Raw genomic sequence first — 16016 nt, forward strand, 5'->3', positions numbered from 1 at the left:
GCACTGAAATCCTCTGTTAATGATCTCCTTAATAATTAGGTTGTGAACACTAGTCCTAAAATAGTTCTGCCCCACCTTTGTGCCCCCTCTTTTCTTCTTGTGTCATCTCTTCTTCGCCCTTCCTTTCTTCCTCTCCTGCTCCTTATTAGTCTCTTCTTTGACCCACCTTTTTCATTAACTTCACTCTGTTCTTCATCCACCCTTAGCCCACCTGCCTGTCTGCTCCCTCTCTAACCCTCCCCCACTTCTCTACCCTTTTGTCCACTCCCATGCCTACCCCTTCTCTTCTCCTGCCTCTCTTTTTCTTCCACTTCCACCTCCCTTACCACTGTGTCTTGCCTCCTCTTCACTGCCTCGCTGATGTCCAGGGCCGGCTGTAGGGCAGTGAGACCAGTGCGGACGAACTGGGTGGTAACCTGTGGAGGGGGCGCTGACCTCGGGGGAGGAGGATGCTGTGTTTAGCAATAACTTATGATTGGAGAGATGAGAGGCAACTTTGCCTAATGGTAATGTGAGAATCTGAGGAAGTGGTCACGGAGTATGGAGGCTCCAAAAATGATTGTCGCACCGGGTGCCACCAGCGCTAAAGTCGGCCCTGCCGATGTCCCCCAAGGCTTCTCTTATCTCCCCCCCACTCCACCCTCAGCCTTTTCCTTCATCCCTCCCATAATATTTCTGCAACCCCACACTCCTGTTTCCTTTTACTTCACCTCATCCGCCTCTCTCTCCCTAGTGACTATCTTCCCCGCTGCCCTGCCTCATCCCTTCTCCCTTCCCCTCCTGCTCTCCTGTTTTTCTTACTTCCACCCAACTACTCCCTGCCTCCGTTCCCCCTTCTCATTCCGCATCACCTCCCGAACCGTCCTAGTTGGAATAGTTCTCAATTTGCTATTCTTAAGGTGGTTATTGTTCCTCCAATGTGTCAGGTTTATTGTAAGACGAGACCCGATCTCCTCACTTTTGCTACATTGTAAAGCACCCTGAAACCCCCATGGGTCAAGTGACACTATAGAAAAATCCAAAATAAACAAATCATTATAGTTATCAGCTAACCCCATCATTTCTTTATTGTGTTTCCAAAGACAATTTATGCCAGCATGAAATGGCCTGACTGTTTGCAGTAGATTTCTTAATGATTCCACCCATATTTGCCAATTGTGTCTATGCCAATAGGTCAATTTTCCTTTGCCTAAAACTACTGTTTGGCATGTACGTGCTTTGTGCTGGTTTTTTATTTACACACACAGCACCGTTTCATTCCCACAGTGCTTTGTGTTGAGCTTATTTCCCTTAGTTCTTTAAGTCGCATGTTAGGACCAGATTTAATAAGATTTTGCGCTGGAGATCGCACAATGCAAAGCAACACCATTGATACTGAGGATCAACTTTTGTGTGCAAACGATTTGTACAATTAAAGCCCCAATCAGCTCAGCAATAAATGACATTAGCGAAGTGTGAAACCCTTTATAATGTATGCACAGTGTGGATTCCAGGCAAGGGGCCATGCAAACATCCAGGGTCGGACTGGAACATAAAATAAGCACAGGCACCAAAATTTAAGTGGCCCCCGTAAGCGAGCCAGCTGCTAAAAAGGAGTGGCCCACATTTGCAAATCTGTCGAGTTTTGAACTTCTAAAGACACTGTGTATGAGTATTTTGCAAAGTATGGGAACTGAATGCATTATAGCTTGCTGCAGGCAATGGTTGTTTAATATCAAGGAAATCAACAGTAAAAATCGGCCCATCAGACCATAAAACAGGCTCACAACTTCTCAAAAACCCAGTCCGACCCTGCGAACATCAATAGGAGACATTGCAAACCCATCAGGGATGGTTTCTCCGCTAAGGCGGAGAAGGGTCGCCCCACTGCTTTCAAGCAGTGCAAAGGAAAAATAAAATGATAGTAACGAAACGTTATTACCATTTTATTTTGAGTATCACTTTTGCACTGCAGCGAGGTTGTTAGGGCAGGACGGGGCCGAGCACGCCTGAAATCGAGAGAGGAGTAGTGGTGGCTGCACCTTAAGTGCCAGGCCGGCTGTCTCGGGCCGGCCAAACCTTTATGCGCACTTTGCATTTTCTCCACAGGCTGCATTGTACAGCCGGGCTGGAGAACATGCCCAGGTTCCCAGTCCCTCTTTGAGCGCCAAACCACGGTACTCAGGCCTATCACATCGCTGTTGTAAGGCAGCATTGTGATTGGTCAGGGAATTCTGGGAGGCTGTGTGCTTCCTGGTTCCTGCTGGAAGAGAGGCGGCGGCTGGCGACGGCGACCACCACAGTTTTTTTTTTCTTTTTCCTAAACCGTCCTCCTCCACCATTCCCTATCACCCGCCACTGAAACCTATACCAACCAGGTGCACCTCCAGTACAAAAGTCTCGCAAAGTACTGCTCAACAGCCTAAGCTAAATGGTGTTTAGCATCATCCAAGCTCAGTGGTATTTGTGTTGGCATGGGTGATGAATACACAGACAACCCACTGCTGTCTGAGGTATGAGCATGTGATTTGCGGAAACCCCGTAAGCACCATTGCAAAGTTTAGGGACTACAAAACCACAAAAGATGTGCTCTTTTTGCAAAACAGTTGTGCTTATCTGATGCCTATTGCGTCTGTACACATTTTGGCAGCTGTGCTGAAAGCTAGGCCTTGTGAGTCACAAACTGCTAATTGAAGCACTTATTCAGCCTCTTCTGAGAAAGCAGCACAGAACGTGACAAGAGAGTCGGTATCTGATGCAAAGAAGGTCACATATTAGCACAGTGGCATCTGTGGGAACAGCTGGTTACAGCAAAAGAGCCTGATAAACCGGGGAATGTGTTGGTCAGCAAATTACTACCACACTCTTGTCTAAAAGGAACGGGCCTGCCATCCCAAGCAAAGGTGTGTCAGTGTGCACCTTGCAGTATTCAACTAAACGAAATAAGGTAGTATTTGCAAAAAAATGTGGCTAACTGCACATACCTATATCTAGGGAACGTGTTGCTGAAGCAAGTAAGCAGGTAACATTGGAACATGGTTAGGAAAGGTGTGCCACTCAGCATCTCTTCTGTTTTTTCATGCCTTCCTTGTTGTATAGCCAGAGGATTTGGCAATCTGTCGGCCCATTGGAGGAGCTCCATGTTTCAATTATATTCAACAGAAATGCTTCAGGCTCAGCAGGGCAGTGAGGGCACCTAAATGGCAGGCTACAGTTAAATGATGGGACAAATGCCACCTCCTATCAATCAGTGAAGACATTCGAAAGGCTGGTGGGAGCAGAACTGAATTCTGGAGCACTAGCACCATTTTACTTATAACCCCCCAGGTGGTGGGAGTGCCCCCAAGAATTTGGATGCATTTAGCATTCAGAAGGCCTTATCTGTGAATGACTGGGCCCCTATTACATTTTATTGACTGGTTTTTGAGTCTCTTTCCACTGCACTGCTAAAGATATGGAAGGCAAGACAGAAAATAGGAAGATGCACTCTCTCATGATTCGATGAGTGTCAAACTTTACAGAAAGCTTGGTCTTTGGTTGCTCCTGGTTTCATGTGAGTACGCTCAAAACAGGTACATATTGCCTCCTTCCCTGGCCAGTAACTTGTGCTTCTTCTGAACATCATTGACCTGATTTAATAACACTTTGCACAAAAGTGGTACATACTTAGCTCAAAGTGTTGTGGTGGGAGTTACTTTCAACCGCAGATCATAATTTGCAATTGCCTAAAGTACCACAAAGTAGCACTCTACGCTACTTTGCGCAGCTTTGTATCAAAGAGGTGTACCTTCGGTGGTACATGGGCGCTCCCTCGCAACTGCCCATGGGTTTTGATGCAGATCACCATCTACTAACATTTGCAGACAGAGACTTAAGCCCAAAAATTGTGCCTCCTCAAGGTACACGGAACAGTGAAGCAAATTTAAAAGTCTTCTACTTTTTCCAACTTTGCATTGTTGTGCATATGAGAAGGAAAAGTATTAAGGCATTGATTTTCTACTACAAGAGTTCCCTTTCAGTACAAAACCTGTGCTTTCAGAAGGCACACTTCCTGCCACTATGGTGCAAGTATTTATTGGCGCACGTCAGCACTGAGGGAGACACAATTTTAGCAGGTATGGTGCTGTTTATCTCTTACACTTTGACAACGTGCAGCGCAGCAACTTTAGTTGTGTCTATGTACCTTTGTATGGGTGGTACATGCGCATACCCATTCTGTCTCCCATGGTTTTTGACACAAAGCCCTATGTACTCACTTTTGTAGACAAGGCCTTAAGCCACAAAATACGCCCCCTGAGGCAAGTGCAAGGTAACTTTGTTACTTTGTACTTGGGTTGCACTGTACAGCACACATAGAAAGAGGGAAAAGTTGTAAAGTATGTCTAAGAAAAGTATTATTTAGTGGAAGGTTACCCTTCTGGTACAAAACCTATCATAACCATCACACTCACGCCCTTGTACTAAGGTGCAAAGCTGTGTGCATGAAACAAGGCAGTCTAATTATGCACCAGCACCTAGAAAGAGAACAGCAGCACTATATTTTTGTAGCTATTGTCTTGTGTGGCTCTCCTCCTCTCATGCAGAACAGAACACCTAATTTGGTGGCTGTGCTGCATTGCTTCTAGTAGTATATCTGTCATAAAGTATAAATGCAGTCACAGTTTTTGGTGGGGTCTAAACAAATGAATGTGGTAGGTGGACTGATGCTCTATCTCACTTGGGCTTTCTAACTTAAAAGACCTTGCCCCACTCTTCCCCACACCCAAGACCACTAGAAACACCCCCAGTAGTAACACAAAATCTGTAAGCATTATTTGCAATATGCAAAACTGAAGAGGACTTCACAACCTCCATGGGCCTCTCCCATTCATCCGAGGCAGTGGATTTTACCACGGCTCTAATGACTGTCTTTACTGTAGAGCTTTTGTTCTTCCAATCAACCATTTGTACAGAGACAAAGCAAAGGGGTTTTCCTCGACTTCCTCCCAGATCACCTAGTTTAATTGCAGTCCATGGTTAAAGTGCAGGTTTTTGAGGTTTTGTCAGTAAGAGACTGGAACACTTTAAGTGAATCCAGCGTTCAATGAACTCTCATTTCACCCAAGTTTGATAAATATTAAACGAAGACAGAGGGTACAGCAACCTTTCAATATGTCACTGTCAGAACACCTTTCAGAGGGCCACGGGGCAAACGGGGATTACCGGTTCCAACAGTGGGGGTTAAGGTTTTATACTCCTGATATCCCAGGCCCCATCTCACAATGAATTCTGAGTTACCGGGCCAAATGCCCCTTCAGCACTTGACTCTCAGGGTTAGATTGGTCTGAGCTGCCCAAGGTTCCCACGAGGGGGAGAGATAATAATCCACATTTGTAAAGCGAACAATCACCCGTAAGGGTCTCTAGGCGCTGGGGGCCGTCGGAAGATTAAGCAAGCTATTGCCCAGAGTCACATGGTGCTGGGCTAATCTGCCGCCGGTGCCGAGGTTCGATGGGGATCGGACCGTGATCCCCAGATTCCGGAGTCAGTCGCCCTGGCCGCGGCATCACACCTCTTCCACCAGAGATGGATTCAGAAAGGTGAACACGGGCTCACAAATCAAAATGCGCACATCAGCAGCAAATCATTGTCCAGGCAAACACTCTATTTTTTTTTTTTTTTTTAAAGAGAAAAGTATTTTATTTTCTACACCTCCCAGCACAATGGAAAAAATATGACAGTTACAAACACACAGTGACACCATTGAGGTTAGGGCTCTAGTGTTAATTTGGCCATACTTTGTCCCACTCCGTCTTCGCGTTAGCAATAGTGATTATTCCCCATTTTCTTCATGATGCTGAGATGATAAAACTTCAAATTGAAATGTGCATAAAAGAATTAGGTGCAAAGGTACTGACACATTTTCCAATAGACACGGAATGTTAAAAATCATTTGATACATTCCGCTGAAACCTGTTAATCACTTAAATATCGAAATTATGGTATGTAGACCAAGAAATTTCTACTTTCTATTGCTTGTGTCGCCCAGATATTTTGAAGGAACCTTTATTCTGAATATTGGTTCTCATGTTTTAAAAATTACCACCGGCTGTAAATTATCCCTCAATTAAAATTAATGTTCTTTACGGATTGCCACACAGACGTTTTACAAATATACATTTCTATACATACGCTGAACAAACACTACCAGGAATTACATTTACAACTGTCTGGTAAAAGTACCAGAAGCCTTTCCAGTTTTAGGGGCAGGAAAAAGTCTTAGTTGTTTAGTGTCCATTCATACCTTAAACTTGACCATTTTTTAAGATCCATTCGGAACATATATATATATATTTTTAGCAATAAATTCCACCAATAATGGGCATATTTTGTTTTACTGCTGAGTATTGACAGTAGGAGGGTAGTTTTCACCACCGGTAGTTTTACTACAGGTGGTAACTTGACAGATTGGATTTTGCAGGGAGGCTGTGTGCCCCGTCATTGATTTTTTTGGTTTTTTCCCCCCTGTGGCCTTAATAAGCAATCACTGCCTGCAGTAGTCATCTGCTGTTTCCGTAATCCAGACCCTCGGGTGAAAATTCTCTTTGATGCATGAAGAGGAGCTGTGTGGTTTACAGGCAGTCGTGCTGAAATTGCAAATAATCAGTCCTGTTCAACAGAAAATTAACTAATTTAGTCACCAGAAACTTGCAAGGCCATGCAGTGTTAAAGTCAGCAATCGGACATTTCCTAACACAACTGCTATTAATATATGGGGTGGGGGCTGACAAAGCAAAATCTGGTTGTTTTCATTTCCAGCCTGAGCGGGAGGGGCTGGGGCGATGGGTCCGCATCGCTGCAGGGCGGGTCGGTGCTGAAGACAGCAAGCACACTGCTGGTGAAGTGATCGAAGCTGACAAGTGCAGAGGGCGATGCTGCAGCCCCACCCGGAGGCAGCCTGGCCTCACTGCTGTATTCATGGGTCGTGCAGGGCTGGGACGCTCTCGCGGGGATCCTTGTCGCGCGCTGTGGTTGTCATTGCCCCGAGCACAGGACAGGCAAAGGCAAGCAGGCTCAGTTTGCTGGAGGATGATCGGAAACTAAAGATGTAGTCCAGAGGGCAGGCACCACGCGCCAGTGCTGAGAATGTTCTTTTGTGAAGCGCTCTATCATCCTTTTGGATCTTCTTTGCACTATATAACATTGCAGAATAAGCTCACAAATGAACCATGCGTGAAGTGGCGCATGTACTGTTTGTTGCAAGTGACATCATATGGTTGCTGGACAATGAAAGCAGTAGCCGATTGTGCATTTTAGTTTAGACTAAGGCCCTCGTTAATGGGATTTTAGCGTAGGGCAGCGCAGCAAAGCACCAAGAGCGGTCGACCTCGAAGCTGGGGAACCCAGCTTGATTCTCCTTACCAACGCTCTGCATCCTGTGATTCTGGGCAAATCCCGTTATCTCACCGTGCCTAACAAAAATGGTATGTTACACTTACAACGCAACTTTTACGTCGTAATGCTGTTACACCGCAGCTATTACAACGCAGGATCCATTACATCGGATGCCATTACAACGCATGGCATTACATAGCAGATGCTATTACAACGCATACCATTACATCGTAAGTATTGGTAAGTATATAATTTTTTAATATTTTTATTTAATATTATATAATTGATTTAATTATTATTAATTATAAATAAAAATATTTATTTATGTTTTTAAATATTATAAATTAAATATATTAATTTAAGTAATTTTTTAAATAAGTATGAGTATAGGAGTATATGTTTTGGGGTACTGAGGTATATGTTTTGGGGTGTTTGGGTATTTTTAGGTTTTAGGGCAGGGGTTGGGTTTTGGGGTATAGGGGTGTTTTTAGGTTTTAGGGCAGGGTTTTGGGTTTTGGGGTACAGGGGTGTTTTTAGGTTTTAGGGCAGGGTTTGGGTTTTGGGGTACAGGGGTGTTTTTAGGTTTTAGGGCAGGGTTTGGGTTTTGGGGTACAGGGGTGTTTTTAGGTTTTAGGGCAGGGTTTGGGTTTTGGGGTACAGGGGTGTTTTTAGGTTTTAGGGCAGGATTTGGGTTTTGGGGTACAGGGGTGTTTTTAGGTTTTAGGGCAGGGTTTGGGTTTTGGGGTACAGGGGTGTTTTTAGGTTTTAGGGCAGGGTTTTGGGTTTTGGGGTACAGGGGTGTTTTTAGGTTTTAGGGCAGGGTTTTGGGGTACAGGGGTGTTTTTAGGTTTTAGGGTAGGATTTGTGTTTTGGTGTACAGGGGTGTTTTTAGGTTTTAGGGCAGGGTTTGGGGTACAGGGGTGTTTTTAGGTTTTAGGGCAGGGTTCGGGTTTTGGGGTACAGGGGTGTTTTTAGGTTTTAGGGCAGGGTTTTGGGTTTTGGGGTACAGGGGTGTTTTTAGGTTTTAGGGCAGGGTTTGGGTTTTGGGGTACAGGGGTGTTTTTAGGTTTTAGGGCAGGGTTTGGGTTTTGGGGTACAGGGGTGTTTTTAGGTTTTAGGGCAGGGTTTTGGGGTACAGGGGTATTGTAGGGTTCAGGGGTAGGTTTGTGTTTAGGGATAATTAAATTATATTTACCATTTTTAAATTAATTATAATATATTTAATAAATTAAATTAATTTTATTACATTAATTACATTTTTAAATTAAATTAATTAAATTAAATAAATTATTTAAATTAATTTAATTTAATTTCAATTATAAAAATATGTACATTAAATTAATTTCATTATTTTAATTAAATTACATTATTTCCATTTTTTTATTAAAATTACATTTATTAAAAAGATATTATTTTATAAAATTAAATTAATGGCTATTTTAAAATGTATTTTATTTAAATTAATTAAATTAAATTAATTAAATTAACTTAATAACATTTTTTTAAAAAAGGTATACTTACCTATACTTACGATGTAATGCCATGCGTTGTAATAGCATCTGCTATGTAATGCCATGCGTTGTAATGGCATCCGATGTAATGGATCCTGCGTTGTAAAAATTCCGTTGTAACGGAATGCGTTGTAAAAATCCGCATTGTACTGACACCAATCCAACAAAAATGGATGTGTCCATTTGTAACGCAACTGGTGCTCGTGTAAAGCGCCCTGATTCTGGATATCTACGGGTCAAGTTTGTGTTATATAAAACAATATTTTATTTTAAATGTTAAAAAAAAGTGAAAGGGCAGGAATTCACCGTATTTATGCAATATGGTGCATTACTGTCCTTTCATCCTATGCTGGCATCAGAGGCGCAACTAGGGCCAAATTTAGGGGGAGGGCTAAGAAAAAATGTTGTGGGGGGGGGGGCTGAATCTATAAGCAATAGGCGGAGTGGAGCCTCGGGCTCTTAGAAGTGGTGAAACAACAACAATGCCTCATTAACATGCAAATGGTCTTTAAAGACCTGTGAAGTACTCAGGTGCGGTTGTGTGTGTGTGCCCGGGAAGCAGTCTAATCCCTGGCTGCCACACACAATGGGGCGGGGGGGGGGGGGGGGCTGGGGGCTGAAGCCCTTTGAGTCCAATGGGCATTGCACGCCCTGGCTGGCATAACCTTGCACCATGGTGCAAGGGTGCCTCTGTTGCGTGCAAGATTGTTTTTGTGCAAGAAGGGACACCTTCATGCACAAAAACAATCATAAGAGGTGTTTTCCTCTTTATATGTGTGCTGCAGAATGCAGCACATATAGAAAGGAAAAAAAATGAGGAGAAATAAACATATTTATCTTACACCTCACCTCTGGAGGCATATGGATATGGCGCTTCTGCTGGTTTACATGATTTTGTAAATCTGGGGCAGCGTCAAAATGCATGGGCGTTTTTCGTGGGAAACCCCACTGCAACGCCCATGGAATGCCTCTCGGGGTCAGAGTAAGTCTACGCAGCAATTTGTGCTGCATTGCCTTACTCGATTTATGAGGACACTCAAAGCTACGCAGGGTGGCTGTGCGTGGCTTCATAAATTGCTTTGAGAGCGCTGCATCATGCATGTGCCACTTTATGTGGTGCAAAGGTGACGCAGGACTCTCATAAATAAGCCCCCAAGTCACATTCAATAATGCAGAGATAATGGCCAGCCAGCAGCGCTGTCCAGTAATCTACTGCACACAATACAATAAGATACAATACTATGTAGTATTTGTTTTTTTAGCAGTGATTTTTCATCTGACTCCCATTCCTATGTATCCCCTAAGAGCATCAAGTGTGAGGGAGGGAGGAAGAGCAAGAGGAACAAAAACAGGTAAGTAATCTTTATTGTTAAGTTAGTAAAAACCATAAAAACCAGAAAAAAGTGCAGTGAGATACATTAATAAAGATAAAATTGCTATCAGCCAATGCTTAGTTTACCTTTTAAAAGCATGAATAATGTTTGGTTTCAAGTGCATTGATGAATTTCTTTGCAACTAGTATGGTATTCAAATGGGGAACAAGGTCAGTTTGATAATATATGACACACATAGCTCTCACAATGTTAAAGTGCAATTGTGCTAATAAAAAGCTTTGCTCAGGCAAATTAATTTTCCTATATGGGACCAGGTGGGATACTTTGTCAAACTATATCATAAACAATTCAAGGCTTATTTAAAAGCCATACTTAAAAGATTAGGTTGTAAACCTACACCACAGTTGTGCTGTTATAGCGTTTTTGATGAAATACCAGTAAAAATATCTAAAACTTGGTAGTTTTCCAAGCTATATTTGGCATTCTGCTAGCCGTTGGCCTTAAGATGGGGTGGATATAGTTGATAATGTATTTTCTTTTCACATCAGCATTAGCAGCCACACCGGAGTTTGCTTATGTCAGTAATCCATACCTAAACCAATACACAGTTGAGTACACATTTTATGCCCTGACCAATCGGACCAGGCTACATGCTTCCCACTTCTGCTTTGCCAAGCCAAGATTATAACTTTCTGTTCACATAGTCATTCACAGTTTAGTTCGCCTCATCCACCCCGATGCGACATATAACTCCCATTTGGGTAACGTAATGAAATATCAGTTTTTGGACCTTATTTTGGCAGGGCATGCTGTGGAGTTGCAGGCAGATTTAGGACCGGAGTTCCCACAGCTTGACAGGACCCATGGTGCAGAATGAGTAAAACAGAGCGTGGATGCTTTTTTGACTCGTGTGAACCCCCAGGGCTAGAAAAATTGGCTTCAACAATAGTCTCCTATTTGTGTCCGATTTGGGACAACAATGCAGTAGGTGCAGCTAGTATTTGTGTCTGTAGCTGCACAGCCTACATTGCCCGGATCCTCTTTGGCCAGACCAAGCAGGATTAAAGTCTTTCATTCGTAGTCCTAAAAGCTGCACTTGCAGGATCTTTCTGTGGGTCTGCACGTTTACAGCTTCCAGGTGGTATGGTTGCGGTTTCCTCACCAAATAGGGCCTATTCAAGCGATGAACAGGAACCAAGTAATCTAATAACCTTAGATCCTGATCCTTGAGGGATCTCTCAGTTGCCTGTTTATTCCTTTTTTCAGGCGGTATAGGGTACATCCGCCATCAGTAAAGCTATTTCTCAATTGGTCTAGTCTGTGGATAAGAACTGGTATTCTAGCAAGTTTAGTGCTCCAGCACACCCCAATAATCAAAGAAGGAGCATTTACCAGTACAGATGAGGATGCGCTGTGTTCCAGTGACAGGGTCCGTTGATCGTTGGCTTTCTACCAGGCTGAGGAATGATCCTGTGTCAAGATTCCTGTGGGAAGCACTACTGGAATGTTGGTGAACAGAAAGGTGCCCTGCATGGTGAGAGAAGGTATTGCAGGACTGAGGACTTTAGAGGAAAGTCTGCCTGAGAGGTGCCTATCATCGGTTTCCAGAAGACCTTGGGAGTGGTGCAGGAGCCTAGCGCAGCGCGCATGCGCTGCTCTAGGAGAGGGCCTCTTGGAATCACTCCAGACATTCAGAAAGCTTTAAGAAAGCTTGTGAGTCTGGTTGTCAAATTCTATTGGCCTTTGCGTGTGGCTTTCAATAAATGAAAGCACGCAATTGGCCAAAGGCAGGTGCATGTCCCACTTCTTCTTAAAATGTTCACTCCCATGGCGTTTTGCTCTCGGGAGCGAGCAGGCTGGCAGCTGCATTCCTCCTTGGTCAAGTGTTTTCGCTTCTGCTTGTTATCTGATAAAGCACTTTATTGCCTTTCCGAAAGTTGCTGCCCTTACTTAACCTAGTATCCTGTTACTAATTGATTTTAATGTGCCGCCCTGCTTTTCTTTGAAATGCTTGTTTACCGCCCTCCCCCCCGGAGAAGTCTTGACATCCACATTTTTGCTGGTGAAGAAGTGTCCCTCTGCTGTAGAGTTGTCATAACAAGAGATAAGGCTGTGAAAAGGCTCCAGGGAGTGCTCTGCTTAGTTTCACAACAGACCCCCCCAACCCGCCTTCTGCCACTTCTGGGCCGTGAGACGAGGTGGCTGTAACCCAAGCTGCGTCTCCTGAGGTGCGTTTATGATGCACATGGGCTTTCGCTTCACGAAGGGTAGTGCTGCAGTCATTGACTCTGCCCCAACCCTACCCTTGACTGCCTTCTCTCATGCACTGTCCTGTTAGAGTTGTGCTGGTTCCAAATACAGGCACGATCACCAAAACAAAACACACGTTTGTTGTAAGAGATCTGTTTTAAAGAGCAATAAACCGGTAACATTGTGTAAACTGCACGGATTTTGGTTCAGGCATCTGTTGACCCCTAGACTGGCTTGTCTGTCCTCACCTTTCACATCACTGTCCCAAAATGTGTTTCATTCAGGTGGGCCCTGCGGTCATTTCAGGGGACCCAGCTTTATACTTGACTGACTCTGAACCGGGCCTTCTGGACAACAGAGCATCCAGGGGACAGGCTGAAGTGTTATGGACACTGCAGGTATCCACGGGTACCAGACAGACACGTGACTGACCACCGCCTTCACAATCCTTTAAGAGGAGCTGTCCTGGGATCTGACTGACTCTGCCCCAGCCTAACCCGGTTTTTAATGGCCGTCCTGTCTATAAACTGCCCCATTCCTTCGCCTCGCTAATACTGGTCACTTTATTCTGGCTGGCATACCAGATACGTCACTTGACAGCCTTAATGTGCAAAATACCCCCCGCCCGTACTTAACCCCTTCGATGCTCATGACGGGCTCAGCTCGGTATGAGGTACACCACTTGTGTGCTCATGACTAGCTGAGCTCGTCATGAACCATGGGATTCTGTAAATGTCAGCACAGGAGGGAAATAGTCTTAGCACCCAAGGTGTTAACCTTACTGTTACTAGTTCATCCACCTATAGCTTTAGTCAGGGCCGGCGCTAGGCATGGGCAGCGTGGGCTGCTGCACAGGGCCTCGCACTCAGCCCACCAGCATGGGGCCACGCACTGGTGATGTGTCCTGTTGTTTCCCTGGCGATCTATTACAAAGAAAGGTGTCGCCTGCAATTAAGTTCCTTTGGAGTGGACCCCCTCCCTGGGCCTCTCATGGATGGTGTCAGGAGGCATAGGGGAGGGAGATGGAGACGCTCCCTTGATTGCAAGGAGACCATTCACAGACACTGTGGGGGGCCCATTGTCCAGCATTTTGGCTCCCCCACAGTTTTAACTTTTAGACCACAATCAATTCTCACACCTATCGGACTGAAGGTGTGAGAAATGCTTGTGGAGTAAAAGTTAAAACTGTGGGGGCGCCAAAATGCTGGACAGTGGGGCCCCCACAGTGTCTGTGAATGGTCTCCTTGCAAGGGGCCACTTATCTAAATTAGAGGGGACCTCGCACGGTCCCTTTTAGCCCAGGGCCTCGCAAATCCTAGAACCGGCCCTGCCTTTAGTTGCATAACCTTGCAAAGGCAAGCGAGAAGCCCCAGTACTCCTGGCAGCGCCACTACAGCCATACATGGGCTTAATTTCAGCCAGTGTATGCCGGTACGCTCATGAGCAAATGCTATTAAAACATGAAAATGTGTGGCTAATACATATGCCACGCCATAGGGCGGTTGTGCTGCGTGCCGCTCTCTGTGGAAGTGTGATTGAATGACTTAGCAAAGGCATACTAGGAGTGCGAAGGTCTCCAAAGCAGAGAGGAATGTGGGCTTCTTGTTCCAACATTTGAAGCAAAACAATTATTTGGGGCACAGTAGGACTCTCATAAATGGTCCCAGTGGCAGCACCAGCAATCCTTGCAATGCCACTAGAGCCATACAGGGGTTTATTTTCAGCAGGTGTCGGCCAGTACGCGCATGAGCAAAAGCTATAAAAAAAAAAGAAAAGAAAATTTGAGCCTAATACATATGCCACGCCATAGGGCGGTTCATAAATGGGCCCAGTGACACCACACCACCTGTAGTATCTACACATCTGCACCTTTGTAAAATCCGTGTTTTCATGTGCACAATACCCCCCCCCCCCCCCCTGCTTAACCTTGCTGTTACTAGTTAATCCAGCTATAGCTTTTGTTTCATGTTTGGCTATTCCTGTTTCTGTATCAAGATTCTAATTGATGGTAACGCGCTGCTCTGCTTTTCTTCGGAATGCTTGTATTCATCACCTGACCCTGCCTACATCTTTATCTCACTCTTGAAGGTTCTTTTTCATCCCTTTGTCATGGTTTTACCTCCGTCTCCTTCCCCTTCTTTACCCTTTTGTGTTTTCGTTCTTTTGCTGTAGACTAGAGTTTGTTGAGATAAAATCCGAGCAAGTCTCCTTGTGGTTCCAAACCCCATCTGAGGAGAAAACGAGAGCTCAACTCAATTAGCCCATCTATTCTGAATGACTTGAGATGGAGCAATACTGCCACTGGGTGGTCAAGGAAGAACTAGCAAGGACTTTAAGTTTGAAATCACTATTTTCCCAACATTTATGGTATTACCCAATGTATACTTGACTGAAACTATTACTAGTGCACTCACAGTAAAGTTGGGAAATGTAATTAACATGAAAGATGTTGCACGTTCTATTTACGACTAATTATTAGGTATTCGAGGACTTCAATGCCGTATCACAACTTTTACTTCGGTCTAAATAGTTCCCACGCCAGACAAATTGCTACATATCCCCTTTACATTTTTTTACAATGCAAAATCCTTGCTGTAAACTTAAATGGGTGGCATTATCCTCGCCTCATCCTCTCGTGTAATGGGGTTTTAACCCAAATAGCCTACACATTTGGAACACCATAATGTGAAATTGAAGTAGGCACTTTAATATTTTTTGGGTGACCAAAAGAGATTAGGAAAAGCTGCTTACTGTGTTTTTGGTGTTCAATACATAGTTTGGGGCAGATTTACAAGCAACTAACGCAGTAATGTTGCTGCACCGTGCTGCTTTAGTTTCAAAGCACAAGGATGCAATATATTTACAACAATATGTCGTATTTCTGTGCTTCCCCCTGCGCTGGCGCAGTCACCTTTGCACCATGGTGCAAGGGTGTCTGCGTCGCAGGGAGATTGGTTTTGTGCAGGAAGGAGTATCTTCCTAAACAAAAACAATCATTTGAGGTAAATTCCTCCTCCAATGTGTGCTGTAGAATGCAGAACTCATTGAAAGAGGAAAGAAATGAGGAGAAATGAAAACATTTCTCCTCATTGCACCTCGCTACGACATCTAGGGTGGCGTAGCTTTTTGACGCATTTCCTGATTTACGATTCCTCTTAAATCTGGAAATGCATCAGTGTACATGGGTGTTGCTTGGGAACACCCACAGCAACACCCATGTCACGCCCCCAACACGCAAAGTATTGCGTGAAGAGGGGCGATATTTACAAGCACAGGTAAAGTCACGCAGGATGGCTCTATGTGTGCTTGTAAATAACACTCAGCAGGTTGCGTCGCCGGTGTGCATGCAAAGTGACGCACCGGCGGGGAAAGGGGCTTGTAAATCTGCCCCCTTAGTTTTGTAACACCGGCTGGCAAAATTCAACTGAGGCACGTATGCTATCTAAAGTCATATGTTGTTAGGAAACTTTTGCAAACGATTAATTACCTTTCTAACATTCTTCAACCATTAGAGTTTAATGTATTATGGTTATTTTGTTGAAACGTCGAGCAGACATTTGTTTGCTTT

The 16016-nt window shown here is 44.3% G+C and overlaps 1 protein-coding gene across 1 annotated transcript in view; it reads left to right on the plus strand.

Annotated features, from left to right (window-relative positions):
• Nucleotides 1-16016, plus strand: part of ADA (adenosine deaminase) — a 274533-nt gene that overhangs the window by 199962 nt on the left and 58555 nt on the right. The window lies entirely within an intron of this gene.

Source organism: Lissotriton vulgaris, chromosome 7 (genome assembly GCF_964263255.1).
Source record: "Lissotriton vulgaris chromosome 7, aLisVul1.2, whole genome shotgun sequence".
NCBI classification, from domain to species: Eukaryota; Metazoa; Chordata; class Amphibia; order Caudata; family Salamandridae; genus Lissotriton; species Lissotriton vulgaris.